The sequence below is a fragment of the Hylobates moloch genome, unplaced genomic scaffold (assembly GCF_009828535.3).
Source record: "Hylobates moloch isolate HMO894 unplaced genomic scaffold, HMol_V3 SCAFFOLD_9, whole genome shotgun sequence".
Lineage (NCBI taxonomy): Eukaryota > Metazoa > Chordata > Mammalia > Primates > Hylobatidae > Hylobates > Hylobates moloch.
The window spans coordinates 66577371-66598414 of NW_026652284.1; the positions used below are offsets into that span (position 1 = coordinate 66577371).

Below are 21044 nucleotides of genomic sequence, written 5' to 3' on the forward strand. Positions count from 1 at the left end.
GCTGAGGCTAAAAAAAAAGTTTAAAAATTTAAATTTCCAAAGTATGTGGCTACTTAGTGGCCACAATTAGAACTACAACTAAAACTCTTATTTTTGTTCCTATGTCAGTATTCTTTTCCCACCAGACTTCTTACTCTTCATGTACAATGGAACATTAGTTAAGAGCTGTATGTGAAGGATTTGAATTTACCTGTTTGGAATGTGTTAAACGTTTGTACCGTGTAGAGGTAAACTTGTCAGTTTTTTCCTTTGTGTTAAAATGGTAATCTCACTGCAGTGGCTATTGGTAGGTGATATTTAAATTTGTAAGCATTGTACCACAGAATAGTTATTCTCCTGTCAAGGATAAAGCAAAAGTTGATTTCTTATCTGGAAAATTACATTGGTGAAATGTAGATATTTATTTTATTTTGAAAATTTTGAATTTAATTCTGTTGCTTTTACAAATGAAATTTGTATTTCCCTTTTATAAAAGCTTAGTCTTTGAAAATTTACATTTTTTGAGAATATAAATCAGGATCTGATTTCCAAAATATATATAGATTGGGTATCCCTAATTCAAAGTTTGAAATGCTCCAAAATGGGAAACTTTGAGCCACCTACATTACTCAACAGAAACATTCACTGGAGTATTTCAGATTTTGGATATTTGGATTAGGGATACTCAACCTATATATATCATGATATTTTATTATTTTTGGTATTAGATCATAAGCTCTACCATTGAAAAAAACCCAAAGATATTAAAAAGCCCTCCTTAGTGGACATGTCAATTCATACATTTAAACAACTTTTTTAGGGAATGTATAATGTAAAACCATATGTCAGATGGTGTTTTAGCCACCGCGCCCGGCCCAGATGGTTTTTAAGTTATAAGGAAGAGTAGCATTTGTTGATTTAGTCTTGACATTTCTTTTTTTTTTTTTTTTTTTTGACCAGGCTGGAGTGCAATGGCACGATCTTGGCTCACTGCAGCTTCCACCTCCCGGGTTCAAGAGATTCTCCTGCCTCAGCCTCCCAAGTAGCTGGGATTACAGGCATGCACCACCACGCCTGGCTAATTTTGTATATTTAGTAGAGACGGGGTTTCTCCATGTTGGTCAGGCTGGTCTTGAACTCCCGACCACAGGTGATCTGCCCGCCTCGGCCTCCCAAAGTACTGGGATTACAGGAGTGAGCCACCACGCCCAGCCTAGTCTTGACATTTCTTAAACCTACAGTTCACTCACAGCACATACTGGTGTACCTACTATGTGCCAGACATATTTCTAGGTGCTGGGAGTACAGTGTTGAGATGACAGATATGAAGCCTTTCCTCTTGGAACCTGGAGTTTAGTGGAATCACTAACATTAACAAGGGCATAGGACTTCATCTTCTCAGGTTGTAATTTTGCAGAGTGTAATTAATTTTACCTCTCCTTTTTCTGGGGTTTGAACAAATTATGCAGAACACATAAGGAACCAGGTGAGTGTTGTTTCAGTTATGTACTGCTGTGTAGCAAACAGCCCTAAACCAAGTGACTTAAAACAACCATTTTCTTTGTTACAGTTTTGCTTTCCTGGGTTGGGCTCAGTTGGACAGGTTTTGCTGGTGATCACTCTAATAATGGCTGCTTTTCTCTCCATGTAGCCTTTCCAGCAGAGTTACTGGCCTTACCTGGTAGCTGATGGCTTAGGGCTCACAAGAGTACTAAACAGGGCTGGGCGCGGTGGCTCACGCTTGTAATCCCAGCACTTTGGGAGGCCGAGGCGGGCGGATCACGAGGTCAGGAGATCGAGACCACGGTGAAACCCCGTCTCTACTAAAAATACAAAAAATTAGCCGGGTGTGGTGGCGGGCGCCTGTAGTCCCAGCTACTCGGAGAGGCTGAGGCAGGAGAATGGCGTGAACCCGGGAGGCGGAGCTTGCAGTGAGCTGAGATTGCGCCACTGCACTCCAGCCTGGGTGACAGAGCGAGACTCCGTCTCAAAAAAAAAAAAAAAAAAAAAGAGTACTAAACAGAACCAACCAGATCTTTTTTTTTTTTTTGAGAGGGAGTCTCACTGTCACCCAGGCTGGAGTGCAGTGGCTCAATCTCGTCCCACTGCAACCTCCACCTCCCAGGTTCAAGTGATTCTCCTGCCTCAGCTTCCCGAGTAGCTGGGATTACAGGCATGCACACCACCATGCCCAGCTAATTTTTGTATTTTAGTAGAGACGGGGTTTCACCATGTTGGCAAGGCTGGTCTGGAACTCCTGAGCTCAGGTGATCTGTCCACCTTGGCCTCCCAAAGTGCTGGAATTACAGGTGTGAGCCACCATGCCTGGTCTGCAACCAGATCTTCTTAAGGTTTAGGCTTGTAAGGGACACAGTATCATTTCTGTCTCGTTATACTGGTTAAAGCAAGTCACAAATCTAGCCCAGGTTCAAGGGTACAAATGTGTGAATCCATTTGGGGCCACCAGTGTAACAGATTACCATAAATTTTATTTAAGTATAACATGAGCTTTATTATACCAAAACAGGACTTCCGGAAAACTGTTTTGGAAGCTGAAGCTTAGGCAGCTTACTACTTTCCGCAAATCTGGATTTTGAGTCTGAGCATGCCACAGGGAAAGCTGAGTCTAAAAAGTGCAAATGACAGCACATCTGGCTTACTACATAGATGGGAATAGCTAGCACTCTCCTTGGTTGGAAAAGAAGAGAACATTTGTGGCCTCTGAGGTTTTTCCTAGTATGCCACCATAATGGGGCAGGATTGACTTGCTTTCTACTTGAGGGCAGTGGGATCTAACAAAGTACGGGACCCAAGAGTCCATGCTGCTCGGAAGTAGTGATTTACCCCATCTCGTGAATTGGAACAGACAGCATCCCATGCAGAAAATGGGCCGCAGATGGGCAGAGATTGATTCCCTCTGCGCTTGTGATTGGATTTGAGACCTAGGGGAGCAGGGTTTCTTGACTGTCACTCTGGCCTTGACCAGAGTGAGCAACGTGTCCCCCCGCGCTCCCAGCCCCAATGGCATTTTCTGTTTGCAATGTCTTGAAAAAGCTTGGGATAAGCTACTCTTCCTTGGAGAGGTGTCATTGTAGTGGAGAGAATTCTCTTTCCTTCTAGAGACTGGAATGGTAATCCTCTCTTATGGAAATACAGTGAATAAGGTGCTGCTTCTCCTTTCCAGGAACAGGTAGATTCATTGATTGCTATCTTGGTTTTTCTCGCTTTATCACTTAACCTTATCCACTATTGCTTTATTTTAGTCTTAGCAGTATTTTTTGTTTGTTTTTCGTTCAAGTTGGCTGCTAAGTAATGCCATGGTTAAAGGTAAAATGAAGAAAATGAGTGTTTAGTTTTTATTACATTGTAGCTTCTGAGTGGAGTAGTGAATGCATCTCATTTTAACAATTTAGGTTATTAGTGCATAGCTGTGAAGTATTTTTGAAGCATTTCATGTACACTAAAAAACGGGCCCCTACATCCTAATGCAAATCTCTTTGCAAATTTCTGAAAATAGTACATTGGCTGTTGCGGGGAGGAGTTTGGTAATTGGATGTACTGAGAAACATGATTTATAGAAATAGGAAAGGCCAGGGCACAAAGAAGGGCACGGATAGAGTTACATGAAGGTGCTTCTTGATGGCTCTCCTCCCTACCCTAAATTACTTGGGTAGTTAAAAAATATCCTAGCATTAACAGAGTGTAGGTATGATAGCCTTTTAGGAAACAAGGAAAACAAGTTTTTTTGATAGCTGTTCAGTATACTCATAAATCTGATTGACTGGGCTGGGTGGAAGCCGACTGTTGAGTCCTGACTTGAAATTAGGATACTGTGGTTACACATTAGCCCCAACTTGCCAAGATGTCCTACTTTTTATCTGTGTTTACTTAGAATGGGGAGGAGAATTAGTTAAATGAACCTGTTTTGTATAAAGTAGGATATTCTTTACCTTAGAAGTAAACAAACTAGATTGCTCTTCTCTTTTTAAGTTTTTAACAATAGAGGCACTTTTGGTATACAGGTTAAGAGACACAGTTTAAAGTCAGGCAGACCTGACTTCTGGTAGTATTGCTTAATGGCAGGATTGCCTCAGTTTCTTATTTTGTAAAATGTAAAGAATACTATCCTTAATGGATTACTGTAAGGATTAATTGAAATAATGTTTATAAAGCAGAAACATGGTGGCTAGAACATAGGCCCTTAAATCATGTTTATTGCTCGTAATTCAGCATTATGAAGTTGAAAATTCAAACAAGTATTCACTTTATTGTGAGCTACTCATTTCTCAAAGACAGTTCTAGCTTTGTTTTGGCATGGGCAGAGCTCCTTATCAAATTTCCACCCCCCGCTTTTTTTTGAGACACGGACTCCGGCAGCTCTGTCTCCCAGGCTAGAGAGCAATAGTGTGATCATGGTTCATAGCAGTGTTGACCTCGGGGGCTCAAGCAATCCTCCCACCTCAGCCCTACAAGTAGCTGGGACTACAGTTACGCACTAACATCTCAGCTAATTTTTTTTTTTTTTTTTTTTAGTAGAGATGTTGCCCAAGCTGGTCTTGAATTCCTGGGCTCAAGTGATCCCCTCTACCTCGACCTCCCATAGTGCTGGGATTTAAAAGCGTGAGCCACCATGCCTGGCCAAATAAATAAACAAAAAAAAAGTTGCTAAAAGGGTAAGCATGAAATCTGGGATACTGACTTAACACGGCTGGCCAGTATATCAGCTAGTGATGGTTTTGCTGTGCAGCCTGGGAACAAGAAATCATTAACACCATCATTAGATGAAATATAGTATAGACCAGTGTTTGTCAAAGTGCAATCCTTGTATAACAGTCGTCTGGGATGCTTATTAAACATGTTGATTCTTGAGTATCCTTTGAGATTTCTCATATGGTCCTTGAGAGTGGAGCTTAGGAATCTTCATTTTTTACAAATGTCTCAAGAGATTTTATGCACATTAGTTTGAGAACTGTTGGTAGAAACTGAGTTGGTTATTTGGGGTCCAGTGTGCTCTGTCAGAGTTCATTTTTCTAGCTAGCTAGCTAAAGTATTCCTTTTTTTTTTTTTGAGAAAAGGTCTTGTTCTGTCACCCAAGGCTAGAGTGCAGTGGCAAGATCATGGCTCACTGCAACCTTAACCAACCTCCTGGGCTCAAACGATCCTCCCACCTTAGCCTCCCTAGTAGTTGGGAGTACAGGTGTGTGCCGTGACACCTAGCTATTTTTATTTATTTATTTATTTATTTATTTAATTTATTTTTTTAAGACAGAGTCTTACTGTCACCCAGGCTTGAGTGCAGTGGTGCGATCTCGGCTCACTGCAACCTCTGCCTCCCAGGTTCAAACGATTCTTGTGCCTCATCCTCCCAAGTAGCTGGGATTACAGGTGCATGCCACCACGCCCAGCTAATTTTTGTATTTTTAGTAGAGACGGGATTTTACCATGTTGGCCAGGCTGGTCTCGAACTCCTGGCCTCAAGTGATTCACCCGTCTTGGCCTCCCAAAGTTCTGGGATTGATTACAGCCATGAGCCACCGTGCCCTGCCTAATTTTTTATTTTTCATAGAGATTGGGGGGTCTTACCTCATTTCCCAGGCTGGTCTTGAACTCCTGGACTCAAGTGATCCTCTCACCTTGCCCTCTCTCCCAAAGTGCTGGGATTAAAGTTATAAGCCACCATGCCCAGCCCTCAGGTATTCTTTAAGTACACATGTATAATGTAAATACAAAGAGAGCTTAACATCTGAGCCTTCCAGAACAGCCTAAGATAATTGCCAAGGACTTGATCCAAACAAACTCTAGAAACTTGATACAGGGTGATTACAGTGAGGAGTAGGCAAGAGAAATGATACTGCAAAGAGATGTCCATTAGGCTTCCATGTTCAAAACATTTCCTCCGTACTTCTTTCTACAAAAGCAGAAATTATTTTGAGTGAAGCTAATTCTTTTTTAAAAATGCCTACTAAAAGTTAAGCTAGAAGTTATGATTCATTATTAAATAGTCTGATTGCTCTTCACTTAGCTAAGGTAAGCCACTTAAAAATAGAGATTTTTTTCTGAAATGTGTCAAATTTAGAATTTGGTCTTTTGACTAGAAAGTAGGTTGGTTGGGGGCATGATGTGTCTCTTATAGGGAAAAGCCTTTGCTTAGGGTAAGGGCGTTGATTTGGAAAGTCATGAGAAAAGGTTTGAATTTTGAATTAAAGAAACAAAACAAATTTCAAGCTAATCTCTAACAGTTATTTAGGGCTACAGTGATGACACCTACGGGCTACCTCACTCAAACCCTCCTCAGTCTTGTGACCAGCAGGACCCAAAATCTGATCCTGTCATCAGAAGAGTAGATCTCTTTTCCAGGAAAAACCTAAAAATATGGTTGAAATAAACATAGGTTGCTATGTTAGTAATTTTGTGGTCAAAAATATGCCAAACCCATGATTTTTTTTTTTCTCAATTTGAGTAGAAAGGATTAGTTGGCATTTCTTTTTGAGGAGCCTATTGTTTTGTTTTTGTTTTTTTCTTCTGAGATGGAGTCTCACTCTGTTGCCCAGGCTGGAGTGCAGTGGCGCAGTCTCAGCTCACTGCAACCTCCGCCTCCTGGGTTCAAGCAATTCTCCTGCCTCAGCCTCCCAAGTAGCTGGGATTATAGGTACTTGACACCCGCTGGCTAATTTTTGTAGAGATGGGGGTTTCACCATGTTGGCCAGGCTGTTCTCGATCTCCTGACCTCAAGTGATCCACCTGCCTTGGCCTCCAGAGTGCTGGGATTACAGGCTTGAGCCAAGGCACCTGGCCATGAGAAGCCTATTGTATTTGTGTTTGTTTTCACTGTGTCTTTGAGCCCTTTCTTTCGAGGAAAAACAATAGCCATCTCTTTTTGTCTATGCCCTGTGAAATATTGTGTCGATGTTTACAAGTGAATACTGAACAGAAGGTATATATTATACTTGGGAATACCATTTTTCTAGGTTAAAAATTTTGGTAATTGTAACTTGTTTTAAAACTTTCTTTGTGATTTAATTTTTCCATTAATGTATTGGCTATTTAGAGCTTGGGCCTTAAATAAAGTAAGACAAACCTAGATTTGAGTTTTGGCACCTATGGGCTGAGTGCTACTGTTTAAGTTAACTTCAGTTTAAGCCCTAGTTTTATCATATGTAAAGTGAGAATAATATACCCAATTCATGGGTTTCTTGTGTGACTTAAACCTGGCACTTAGTTTTCAGTACATATTCACTAGGCTGGTTCTATAATACCTTCTCATTGATGTCAGATCTATTTCAGAATTTTCTTGAATTTTGGAAAGGTAATCCATTCCATATACTGTTAAATAAAACCGCAGTGAAGTCTAGGGCAATGCCTGTAGTTTGGCAAATGCTTGTGTGTGGACAAGTAAGGTTAATAAATAGCCACACATCAGGTCAGGTTTTGTTGCTAAACGAACTTTCAGCTTTTTTTTTAGCTTTTTGCATTTTGTATCTGTGGATAAAAGATTGTGTCCCTGTATTTTGGATTCTAATACTTTCTTCTAAGAATGAGGAATATCTGATGAAAATTTATCCTTTACGGCATGCTTTAAACTGCTTAGGAAGAGTATTTGTAAATAGTGAATTAACATTGTGTATCTATTATGTGAATAACTTGAAAATATCTTGAAATTGTGTATTTATAACAAAATGTGGCAGTACTGTATTCCTTTCAAGTTCTTAAAGGTAATTTCTAATCCTTACTGCAGGTGCGTGAGGGGGCTTTCTTTACCTACTTTTCTCTATATTGTTGTGGAAATATGGAAGAAAAATATTGAGAGTTTCTGTGCCTTAGAGTAATTGAGAGTGTGGTTAGAGTGGGGGTGATCAGGGTGGGATGGGGCTAGGAAATTAACTACTTACTATTGGGCGCCTTCGTATTCCTGATTCTAGAAAGAGTTCCACTTTCCCACAGTTAATATTAACACCTTTTTTTAAAAAAACTCTCACAGTACTATATTAATTTGGTGTTATTAACCTCATTTAACAGACAGGAAAACTGAGACTCAGGTTAAATATGCACAAATAGAGTTGAAGTTTGCATGTAGGTCTGTCCGACTTAAAAACTGTTCTCTACATTACATTACCAAAATGTGCTCTTCTCAAACTTAAAATTGGCACTTTGGGATTGAAGAGTTAGGACATCTCCATGGCTGCTTAAATGCTGATACATTAAAATTCTTAATGTATTAAGAAACAATCAGGAGATGTTTTGAGGTGAACATAACTTTGAGTAATGATATCCTAATGACGAGCACAGTGTAGAAGAGTGCTAGTCTCATCAGCAGTTCTGGGTTTGGCCTGCCATTAAGAAGCTGTGTGTTTCTGAGTAATTCCTTTAATCACTTCTCATCCTCAGCTCAACTCCATGACTCTGCTTTCTGCTGCTTCATAAATGCAGCAAGTATGTGTATTTCAGGAATGCCAAAATATTAAAAATTTTTGAATTTTAAGGAAAAAAGTCTGTTAAGCAAATATACTATTAAAATATCAGTTTGAATAAAGTGACCAATTACTTATGGAAATGTTTGTGTCATTTTGAAATAAGAGATTATACTGAAGTTTGATCTTCATAGTGAGAATGTCATGTTGTCCTGAATGCTTTCCCAGAATACATGGAAATTATTTATTAAACATGATCTCTAACAGCTTACCTACTCCATTGTTTATGTGCTTATACTTTCACACACTTATCTTTTTACGATTAATTGTTCTTTTAACCTTAAGGAAAGATATTTTCAAAGGCTAGCTTAACAGCCCACAAAACCACTTGACGTAAGCTTTAGTTGATAAAATAAGAGAATAGTAACTTGAGATTGATACAGCAAACTTCTCATTTTAAGGCATGGGTTAGCTCAGCACTTCTTATTTTATATTTTGTTTCTGCAGTGCGTATGTAGTGAAAAGAGCATTAGCTTTGAGCCCAAGGAAATCTGGCCTCAAATTCAGACTTACGTAAGTTTCATGGCCCTGGGCAATTTACTTCAACCTAATTTTTCTTATCTGTTAATGGGACTAATAATGATGACTCTAATAGATAATTGATAATGTTAGAGATAATTTTTTTGTAAAGTGACTGACATATAATAGGAGCCCAGTAAATGTTTGCTGCTGTTGTTATATTTTGGAGTCAGAGGCCTGGTTCAGGTTCCATGTTTAAGACTGGCTGTGTTTTCTGCATCACTCAGGTGCCCCACCTAAGTATATGAGGTCTTGGGTTTTATCATCTTACCTTTCTGCCTAGCAAGTATATACATAGCTATTTTTATATGTTAACTTATATTGATTCTGTAAGTTTGGAACCCAAGTTTTAATGTACTTAGTGTTATTTGAATTATATTTTCTTCAGAAACATGCAGGATAGGAGTGGGAAACCTGTTTTCTGATGTTCACTAGGGTAAGGGAAAAAACTATCAAATGCACGCATATATATATTTATATATATATTTTTTACTGTAAAAACTATGGTATTTGGTATAATATACAAATATAATATTGCATAAGAAACTGAGAAATTATAGCAAATTAAAAGAAAAAAACTACCTCATTCTCAGTACTGTACTGATACCATTTAGGTTTATCTTTTGTTGACATAATAGAGTAATGATGCCAAAGAAAGCCCTATGTTTTTGTCTGTCTTTTAAAGGCCCATAGCTGCTTAGGTTAAAAATTGGAATAGTTGCTGCTAAGTTTCATGAATACATTGTCTTTTCTTTCTAATGTTTTCCAGTAAACATAGTAACTGATATCCTTTCCTGCAATGGAGGAAAGCTGTCAATTTCATTTTGGGGAAGTTGGTATAATCTATTTTAATATTTTTTAAAGATTCTTTTTATGGTGCAACATCACCACCTTGTGGCCTTCTAGAATATTGTTGCAAAGTTGTTTCCACAACTGTAAGCATAAATTAAATTGTTCTCTGATGTTGGCCAACGACTCCATCTAGTTTGTAATGGGTAGCTTTTTACTGTAAATAGGGGTGGAGAGTAGAAAATAAGATGATTTGTGTACAAGGATTGCAACTTTATAAAAGTGTGTTTGAGGAAAATAATTGTATAAATCATTGTGAGGTTGGTATAATTATGGATGGTTTCTGTGTATTTCATATTTTCATGAAATATGCACTATTTTCGGTGAAGTAATTCTAAGCTAAAAATTATCAATATGTTCTATGTTCCAATTCTCATTTAATAAGAAAACTGAGGCCGAGTGAAGTTTAGATGCCCCATCTCACTCAGCCATTTGATACAGAACTGTTTGTTGTCTAAAACAGTGTTTTCGAAACTAATGACTCGTGGAGGGATATTTTCTACATGAGTCTTTACACTTTTTTCTTTTTTTATATGACTGCTAACAGCCAAATACTTTTTTCATTTTGATGATAACTTTAAGGGGAAGAAATCAGTATGAAAAGTATGATGGTTCATTTAAAAGAGCATCTAGAATAAATAGGCCATTTGGTTTTACTGCTCATATTTACTTAGTTGTTTGGGCATTTGGTTGACACTAAGTATTCTTCAGTAGCAAGTATGTATTAAACACTTCCAGTATGCCAAGCTTTGAGGGAGGCAAGCTGGATACAGTGGTGAGGTCTTGCCCTGGCATTCTTGGAATTTAGTATTCAGTGAGATAAATAAATCTGTTTTGATGACAAAAGTTTAATATCAGGGATTCTGGATAAAAGTAGCTATAATTTGTTTTGTGTTAGGCATCATGCAAAGGGATTTAGGTACTGTTTTTTAGTCTCAGCAATTTATTTTGGAATTTTGCTTCGATTTTGCAGGAACAGTGTATATGCACACAAATAAGTATTGGTGGAAGCCCTGACATACCTCCATGGAATGATAGTGTTCCTTGTGAAGTATTAACAGTTTGGCTGTTACAGTTCCAGTGGGCTTTCATGGCTTGGTGTTGGTATCCTACCACCATTTGTCACAATGTTTCTGTGGGAAAATTTGTCTTGTATTCCAAGAAGCCATCTTTTCCTTAAACTTTTGGGGTCTAATGTTTGATAATTTGGGGATTAGCATATGACTTATAAAGTGTTTCGAATGTTTAATTAAGGTCGGGGAGTATCCAAGTGTAATAAGCTTCTCTCTTATATTCTTTTGTTTCTTTGAGTATTTAATAAGTCAAACTAGCATTTTAGATCCTTTACTTTTGTATTGGACATTTTTCTATTGAGCATTTGTTTTGGGCTGTGGAGATGAAATATTGGTGAGGTGAGCATGGACTTGAATCTTAGAATTAGGGCAGAGATGGGAGAGGATGTAGGTGGGTATTGTCCCACTTGCATAGTGTTTTCTTAATGATATTTTAATGTAAAATTTCAGTTCTGTGCTATATAGGTATTTTCTTAACCTAACCACTCTAGCCATCTTTTATTGTTGTCTTAGCAGTTAACGTAATAATATGTTGTTTTATTAATTGTGTATCTGTGTATCTTCATTTAATACACATTTATTGAGGTTTTTTGTTTGTTTGCTTGTTTTTTTTTTTTCTTTTTTTTTTTTTTTTATTGGAGACAAGGTCTAGCTCTGTTCCCCAGGCTAGAGTGCAGTGGTGCCATCACAACTCACCACTGCCTCAAGCTCCCCAGGCTCAAGTGATTGTCCTACCTCAGCCTCTTGACTACAGCAATGCACCACCACACTCAGCTAATTTTTTTTTTAATTTCCTTTATTTTGGGTATATATAATTCTATTTTTTTGTAGAGACAAGGTTTTACTGTGTTGCCCAGGCTGGTCTCGAACTCTTGGGCTCAATTAATCCACCCACCTTGGCCTCCCAAGGTGCTAGGATTATGGGCATGAGCCAACATGACTGGCCCATTTATTGAGTATTTAGTAGGGGCCAGACATTGGGCTAGAGGCTGGAATTATAATGAAGCTTGGTAATAAAGACTTTAACAGTGTAACAGGGGAGGTAGAGAAAAAAACATGGTTAGAGTGCTCTGAAGACAAATAGCAACTAGTTCAAAATTGGAGAGATGACACCTGAGCGGACAGATTGATTAGAAATGAAGGAGAAGAGTAGTGGGAGGAACATGTGGGAAGTCGTTGGTATCCAAATCTGTATGAGAATCACCTAGAATGCCCAACACAGTCCCCAGGTGATTCTGCCATGCAGCCAGATTGGGGACAATTGGCAATGAATTAGAAATATGTGTGAATAGTGAACTTTTTTTCTGGAGAATCATCTTTTTTTCTCTACCTAAATTTTAATGAATGGAGGTAAGAGAGGGAGTGTATATAAATAATCGATTTGAATGACCAGGACTAGTTTGATAATAGTTGGAGTGTGCCCCTTTCTCTTCTGGAACCTATGCTCTAAACAACTCTTAACAGTTTCATTGTTTCTAACCGTGAACTATTAAAATGATCTGGAAGAAAATTTTTGTCTATGGGGATTGGTGCCACTACTCAGCTGGGCCCAAGTTTCTCCTCTGTCTGCCTCAAATTCCTTACCTTAGTCACATACCTGGTAAAACAGGGAATTTTGTCTATTCTCATTGACCATTGTATTCCCAGTGCCCCAAAGAGTGTCTCCTACTTCACCGAGAAAATTGGAGACATTAGGTTACATTTCCTTAACTTCGTTTCCAGACATTTTCAAAGATAGGCATTCTTTTCTCTTTCAAATCTCAGAGTAAGAGCGGTTTTTGTCCATACCTGTGTTTAATCTCAGCCAGTTCTGCCTTCTCAGGGATCTTGTGTTAGCGATCATCATCCAGCGAATGACTATAGCTTCTGCTTGCCTGTAAATAATACTCTCTTTCATCATTAAAAACAATCCTCGGCCGGGCGTGGTGGCTCATGCCTGTAATCCCAGCACTTTGGGAGGCGGAGGCGGGTGGATCTCGAGGTCAGAAGATGGAGACCATCCTGGCTAACACGGTGAAACCCCGTCTCTACTAAAAATACAAAAAATTAGCCGGGCGTGGTGGCGGCGCCTGTAGTCCCAGCTACTCTGGAGGCTGAGGCAGGAGAATGGCGTGAACCCAGGAGGTGGAGCTTGCAGTGAGCCGAGATTGCGCCACTGCACTCCGGCCTGGGTGACAGAGTGAGACTCTGTCTCAAAAAAATAAAATAAAATAAAAACAACAACAAAAAACAATCCTCTAAACATCTTTTACACTTATGTTTCTCTTTGTTAGTCAAAATAATCTGAAAATAAGTTTCTGGTTTTGTTTTTTTTTGCTTCATAAGCCACAGGCTTCTGGTCCTACCTTTCCATGAAAATTGCTCTTGCTAAGGGCCTCGTAACTTTCACATTGTCCAGTAAACAATTTGCTCTTTTTACTGATCTTACCTTGGTGGGGTTGGTCACTGTTTCCTCCTCCTTGAAATTCTTTCTTGAAGTTTTCTTTTGGTTTTCCTCACCCCTTTTCATAGTTCCTGTCTGCTGTCCAGACTGTTAGTCCTGGGGTTACCTAGGTTCTGCTCCCTATGCAGTAGGCCTTTCCTGAGTGAGTGCATGTACACTGGGTACCTGTCACAGCATGGCTGGCTTTCAGTTTACTCTCAAGCTTTGCTCATAGGATGCCATGCACACCTTTGCCTCCAGAATATATCTCTTTGCTGTGCTGTGCCTCAGTCAGTAACTATTAATTGGGGGCCTTTCCCCAGCCAGACTCTGGCGTAGGTTCTAGGAATAGAATGGTAAATAAGATAGTCTCTGTCCTCAGGGATCTTATCGTGGCAGAGTTGGGGGTATGGATAGAAGTGAGAGGACAAAATATATGAACGTCAGTAATTGAGAATTACTAGGACAGATAAAGTAAGGCGAGGTGCTGGAGTTGGCCTATGGTGATCAGGAATTCTTTCTGAAGAGATCGTATATAAGTTGAGTTCTAAGACTGAGAAGGCAGCCAAAGGACTATTGGATGGAGCAGTGAATGCAAAGTCTCCTTCACAGCATTCAGGGTAATTAGGTTGAGGACGGGCAGGAATGGATAAAGAGGAGAAGGAAGAGGTGGGGCAACAGATCACATAGGCATTTATGAGTTTGGATTTATTGTAGTTAAAATGAGAGAACATTAGAAACAGAGTTACCATGATGTATCCTGCTTTAGAAGGATCACTCTGCTGGGTAGAGGATGGATCTAGGTTGGGAGTGAAGAGTGGGGCAGGGAGACCATTTAGCAAGCTGTGCTTAGTTTGGATGAGAAATTATGGGCTTGGAGATAAGACTTGTAGTGGTAGTGATGGTAAGAAGTAATTGGCCTAGTCATTAGTCCACCACTTATAGATTCTGCTCCTCAATACCTCTGCTTCCTCTTCTCTTTCCCCTAATTTCAGGCCATTTTCTGCCTAGACTACTTTCAGGCTACCCTTACAACACTGTCAAAGGGGTTTTTCTAAAATAGACATATATTCCTTTGCTGCTGAAAATGTAGTGGTTCTGTATGGCTTTCCTGGTATTCTTCATGCTATAGCTTCTTTCTGCCTTAATAGTTTTGTCTCTTACATTTCTCTCCCCATACCCTTCCTAACAGAACTACTTTTTAACCTGCTTATGTTAGTCATCTCACCTCTCTGGGCACAAAATGTCTTGAAAGCATGTCTTTCCTTTCCACTTCTTTCCTTTTGTATGTGCAGCTGCTGCATTGGAGTCCTCCACAACTCATCTCAACTGTTACCATTTCTCAGAATTCTTTCCTGACAGCTCTTTACCTCTTACCTCCAAATAATATTAAGGTGCTTTTGTTCTTCTGTAGTTACTGTCTGCACACCCCTTTCTGTCAGTGAACTTAAAATTGAGTCATGTGTCTGTTTCTGCTACTAAATTTTAAACTCACTGAGAGCAAAGAGCATATTTTATATGGTTTTTATATTTCTACTGTTTAATATATCACCTGAAAATATACCTAGTATATATATATGTATTATATATACTGAAAAACTTCATTCAAAAAATTGTTAAAATACCTAATGCCTAGTTTGTTTGATTATTGATCACCTTTTTTTTTTTTGCCACATGGTAAAATGCCTAATGCCTAGTTTGTTTGATTATTGATCACCTTTTTTTTTTTTTGCCACATGGTAAGTAGATTTACTAGAAAGATTAAATTAGAGGCTTATGTCAGTATTTTTCAGGGAGAGAATGGAGGCCACATCAGTGTTTATTGAGTGATTGAATTGTAGTCTCATGGTGCAGGCAGGACCAGGAGAAAGTGGGTGTGAGGTGGCCACTGTCTGGCCTTGGAAGGGGAGCAGAAATATTTCAGTAGAGTGGTGAGGGCAGCAACCAAATTGCAAGGGTAGAAGAGTGGGTGACAAAGAAGCTTGGACATCATTATTTTAGGAAGTGAGTTCATCAAAGGAATTTTTTTCTCCCTTTTTCTTGTTGCTCTTGTTTTTTTTAAGTAGTACATGAGCCCCGAATCTGTTTGATGACCAAAAAAGGAGGGTTTAAATGAGGGAGGAGAAGGGAGGGAAGGCGTTATCCTAGAAGATGACAGTGTGTAGGTATATCACTTCAGAAAGTAGGAGCGTATATTTAATTTCAAAGACTCGATGCTAGGACAAGATGGAGTGTAGTATCTTTTTACAGAAATTTCCATCAGAAATTATTTTTTAAAAAAGCTGGGATTAGTATCTCAGAAGCACCTCAGTGTTTAGAATTAACAGATACAAATCAGATAAATATAGCAGGACTATCTGTATTTTTCTATAAATGCATTATTTAACTTTCATTATTGAAAATTGTTCCTCGTATTTAATATTATTTAATATTGTTTTTCTCATGCTTAATAATTTAGCATTTATATGGTACTCGATAATTCATAAAGTGCTTATATAATCACCTTGAAGGTATCAAAAAACAAAATTATCATAAATATAGTTACAGATCTAATTGGCTTTTATTCATGATCCATGAATGGGGCAGTCTCCATTCTACAAAACAGAATGAGAACTTCTGCTGGGTAGTGGCAGAACACTGGGTTTTGTGAGATGGGGACAAGGAAACAACAACAGAAAAAAAGCTGACTGGTTAATGTCAGGTGACTTTTTTGTAAGGATTAAAGCAGAGGGGAATTCCTTATTATGTTGACTCAGACTGTTATCTGTTTTCAGGGGAAGCTGGTCTGCTGGTCTGCTTTGTCTGCTTCCTTGAACTTTTAGTTTGATTATGTGGCATTTAGCATGGGTGGCTTCATTTTGTCTTGGTCTGGTCTTTTGGGGCCTAGTGCAGGAGCTTAGTCCAAAAACAATGGCTTCCCGTAAGTTCTGTTTAACAAAGGCTACTGAAAGAGGTTAAATTATATGTCTATGGGCCAAGCGTGGTAGCTCACTCCTGTCATCTCAGCACTTTGGGAGGCCGAGGTGGGCCGATCACTTGAGGTCAGGAGTTCAAGACCAGCCTGGCCAACATGGTGAAACCCCGTCTCTACGAAAAATACACAAATTAGCCGGGTGTGGGCACCTGTGGCCCCAGCTACTCAGGAGGCTTAGGTAGGAGAATCACTTCAACCTGGGAGGTGGAGGTTGCAGTGAGCTGAGATCGCACCACTACACTCAGCCTGGGCGACAGAGTGAGACTCCATCTCAAAAAAAAAAAAATTGTCTGTGGTCTTGCTGATTTTATTTATTAGGCATTTATTCTGTGCCAGGAAGTATTTTTAGTGCTTTGTCACTAAAATGACAAAAGTAGTGTACATGAAACACATTTTCCTTGAAAGGGTGGTTAGTTAGTTTTGCTTTGGGTATGTAATTATAACTTTTCTCATTAATTGGGACAAGAACCCTGATAAGAAGAGCACATTAAATTGCTCTGATTATATTTTCTGGTGTGACTGAAGCCTTGCTGTGATGCAGGGTTATTTAGAAGGCAAGGACATAGATGGAATTTAAAGTACTCAAAAATGTCCTTGATTAGAATTAATGAGAATGAAAAGACAATTGAGTTAAATAGTTTCACTAGCTATTGGACTTGAATTTCTGTAAATAAAGTGAATTTTATGTGTTGGTTGCTTTGAGGGAGAGAAATAAATTTGTATTCATTATGTAACTAATACTTTAGAGTAGATGGGTCATAGAATAATTTTGAGAACAAGGCTTTCATATAGCTTAGAAATGGTTAAAATCAGCATTAAAAAGGGAATCTACAGAAAAATCAAGATTTGGTGCTTCAAACTCAAAACTGTGATATGCATGGTGCATTTTAATGTAAGAATATGTTTTGCTTATGTTATACATGTTAATGAGAGGTAAATTTTGAGGTCATGTACTGTAAAGCAGAAGATTTTTCTATGTAATTGTTTGAGAGGAATAAATCTTTAAAAATAAAAAATATTTCAGTGCTTTGGGAGTCTGGGGTGGGAGGCTCACTTGAGCGAAGGAGTTCTGGACCAGCCTGGGTAACATAGACAGACCCCATCTCTACAAAAAACAAACAAAGAAATTAACCAGGCATGGTGTTGCGTGCCTGTAGTCCCAGCTATTTGAGAGGCTCAGGCAGGAGGATAGCATGAGCCCAGTGGTTAGACGCTACAGTGAGCCATGATCATGCCACTATACTCTATCCTGGACGACAAAAGTGAGACCCTGCCTCCAAAGAAAGAAAGAAAGAAAAGAAAGTAAAATTAAAAATTAAAAATACGATTGAATAGAAACTCACTTTCTATAAGAAAATGAAGTGGCTGAAAAATAGGAAGAGATTACATTTATGATAGGGGAGATGTGGCCGGGCGCGGTGGCTCACGCTTGTAATCCCAGCACTTTGGGAGGCGGAGGCGGGCGGATCACGAGGTCAGGAGATCGAGACCACGGTGAAACCCCGTCTCTACTAAAAATAGAAAAAATTAGCCGGGCGCGGTGGCGGGCGCCTGTAGTCCCAGCTACTCGGAGAGGCTGAGGCAGGAGAATGGCGTGAACCCGGGAGGCGGAGCTTGCAGTGAGCCGAGATTGCGCCACTGCACTCCAGCCTGGGAGACAGAGCAAGACTCCATCTCAAAAAAAAAAAAAAGAAAAGATAGGGGAGGTGTGAGATATATCTGAAAAAGAAAAGTCAAGAAACAAGGACTAGATTTATATTGCTGGAAAAAAAGATGTAAAAATTAGAGAGCAAGAGAAAACAACCAAAAGGCTCAGATAAAAATTTATGTATTAACGTTAATTAAAAATTAATGTATTAACTCCCTCTGGTTGAAAATCTGAAATTGGGTGATAATGAATAGTAAGAGTTGGGTATTCATACTAACTTAGGAAATTGGGCCTTTTGAAGAAAAATACATTTTTCTCATAGAAATACTTCCTAAAGGGCCATATATTGTGCACTGAAAGGAACTTTGAACTTGACTAAAAATACAGAAAGATGGAGGGAAGATAGTCGAAGTTATTAGATCCTGTGGTTAGACAGGCATTTTTAGGTTAAAATAAACACTTAAATTAAAGTCAGAGACTAAAAGGTACCTGTAGATTCCATGTTTATTTGTTGTTTGTCTGGTAGATATTGCAAGTACTCTTCAAATCACTGGAACGGTACAGCTCAGAAGTGCTATTCTGTTTTACTCCACAGCACACTTGTGAGTTATCAGGAGAGGGGCATTCTTGTGTTTTGAGTATAAATGGATCAATCAGTGATATTTATAGGGAGAGGTCAAGTGCAGAGAAGAAAGCTTTAATTTTTTGGCTGGTCACAGTGGTTGATGCCTGTAATCCCAGCACTTTGGGAGGCACAGGTTGGAGGATCACTTGAGGCCAGAAGTTAGAGACTAGCCTGGGCAAATAGTGAGACCCTGTCTCTATTTATATATAAAAAGCTCTAAAAGAAATCAGATCGCTTCTTTCCCAAATAGTTAGATGTATACATTGAGAACACCAAGTTTATTTGAAGGTAGAGAGAAAGGCACAATAAAGACAGAACCTGGGAAGAAAAGCCCAATGGGTGATAGAAGTGAAAAGTGATATTAACGTAGCATTGGTAAAATTGGAAACAATTGTACTTAGCCTGTTTTCTTGACATAACGTATGTGAAAATTTGAAACTATGACGTGCTATGCAAATGTAAAGTATTAATGACATTGCCAGTAGGTCTCCTACAGTGAAGGAGTGCTGGAGAGTGCTGGAAAGACTGTAGTTCCTGAGTTAAGCAGACCAATTCTAAGGGAAGAGTGCAGTGGTAGAGATTACTAGTGGGAGATTGTGGGGAGAATAGGACCCATCAAGTCCAGGGTGGGGTCATATGAGCTAGTGAATGGAATGGAGATCAGCAAGATACAGGACAGGTGAGTTGTTGGCATAGATGCAGAGGCTGTGATGGCTTGGGGTATGATGGCATGGGGATGATGGATGATGGCATGGGCCAGGGAAGAACAGTAACACTAGTTGGAAATGCCTTTGATTAGAGAGATCAGTGGTGATGATACGGACAGAGAGTCTGTTAAAAGTAAATGATTCGGAGGGCTAAAAGACCCTGGGTATTGAGAAAGCCTCTTACTCTTCCCTCTTCCCTTATCTTGACATGTAGTCCCAGTGATATGATTTTGAGCGTTAGTGATGAGTAGTTCCTATCAAATTGGTTTTTCCTTTCTGAATTTGCAGGTCACATGGAAATGAAAAAGCTAACAGAATTATACTTTTATAATGATTCCACTAGAAAAGTTTCTTTGAGGTACATCAAAAGAGCTGTCTAGGCAGTTAGAGCCATTACACTGTTCACTAGGATTATCAAAAATCCCAGTTTGGCCAGAACTGAGAGGTTTCCCAGGATGCAAGATTAAAACCTGATGTTCCTGAGCAAACTGGGACGAGTTGGTCACCCTCCTGTTTACTGTTTCGTTTTATAAATTCATTGAAATGACCAACAGTATTTATATGTAGAAGTAATATTACTATATTTGTATATATAATTTAATTTAAAATTAAATCCTCTATTTTGTAGTTTACATTTTAATGAAATATTTGTTTTATGCTTTGGAGTTGCTGAATCTTAGCTATATTCGGGGGGAAGACTGCATGGTTCATCCATTTTTGTCTTTGCCACATTCATTGAGTTTTAAATTTTGTGCTTGATAAAATAGCTTTGCCTAAGTGCAGGCTTTCTAACCTTTTAGGTTCCACATTTATTGGACTAAACTGCTCTGTTACATATCATCCTATCTTGTTACTGAGTTTTTTTCATGTGTATTAGCATTGTCTTCAAAATTAGACTCAGTATTGAAGCCAGGACTTTGTCTTCTACCATTTCTGTATCCTTGCCATACCCACTTTATAAACTAGGCAGCCAATAAGTATGTTTGTTAATTGATCCAGGCACATAGATATGTGACAGCGTTTATTTGACTTTTCAAAGTCTTAACACTGCAGAGTGTGCAGAATGAATCAGATCTATTCTAATTGGATTTCTTTCTTTCACAATTTTGCTTCTGACTTAAAGACATTTTGAAGTAAGCAGGCAATTAAAATATGCCTTCTAAATGAGGAGTTGATAGATCTAAACCTAAGAGTACTGGAAATGTCGTTTATTATCTACATTCGGGACTCTTTTCTGTTCTTTGCAGTTGAATAATAGTGAACCTTTATACAAGTCTATGGGATTTTCAAAGGGTTAGACTAACATAATCAGCTTAGATATTACTGACCATACCCCCTGAGCATAGATTATGACCTAAAACTCAGACTTTGTTTTTTCTTTTGCCAACCCTGTTTTCTAAATTGCTGAACCTAAATTGATCATACAGTTTTTCTGTCTTCTCATATCCTGGGGACCAAGGACAACTTGATAAAAGTCATACCATTATGCAGATTGTTGTCCCTGAGGGCTTGTGATAAGCACAGTATTAATACCTGTTTCCTCAACTGCATGCTTCTCTAACTAGCTGTCTATTATACCTGGTTGTTAGCAATTTTCTTTTGAACTGCATATCCAAATGAAACTTGTATATTTAACCTCCTTCTTCCACAATAAAAACAGTAAGTCGTCTTTATTGAGTCTTTACTTCGTGCCATAGACTCGAAGTGCTAAGTGTTTTACATGTATTATCTGATTTAATTCTCATTGTAATATGAGATAGATAACTTTGTTTTTCCTATT

At 38.8% G+C, this 21044-nt stretch overlaps 1 protein-coding gene across 3 annotated transcripts in view; it reads left to right on the forward strand.

Annotated features, from left to right (window-relative positions):
* The window catches only part of WWP1 (WW domain containing E3 ubiquitin protein ligase 1), a 123668-nt gene that overhangs the window by 4744 nt on the left and 97880 nt on the right, over positions 1 to 21044 (forward strand). The gene's annotated exons all lie outside the window — the stretch shown is intronic.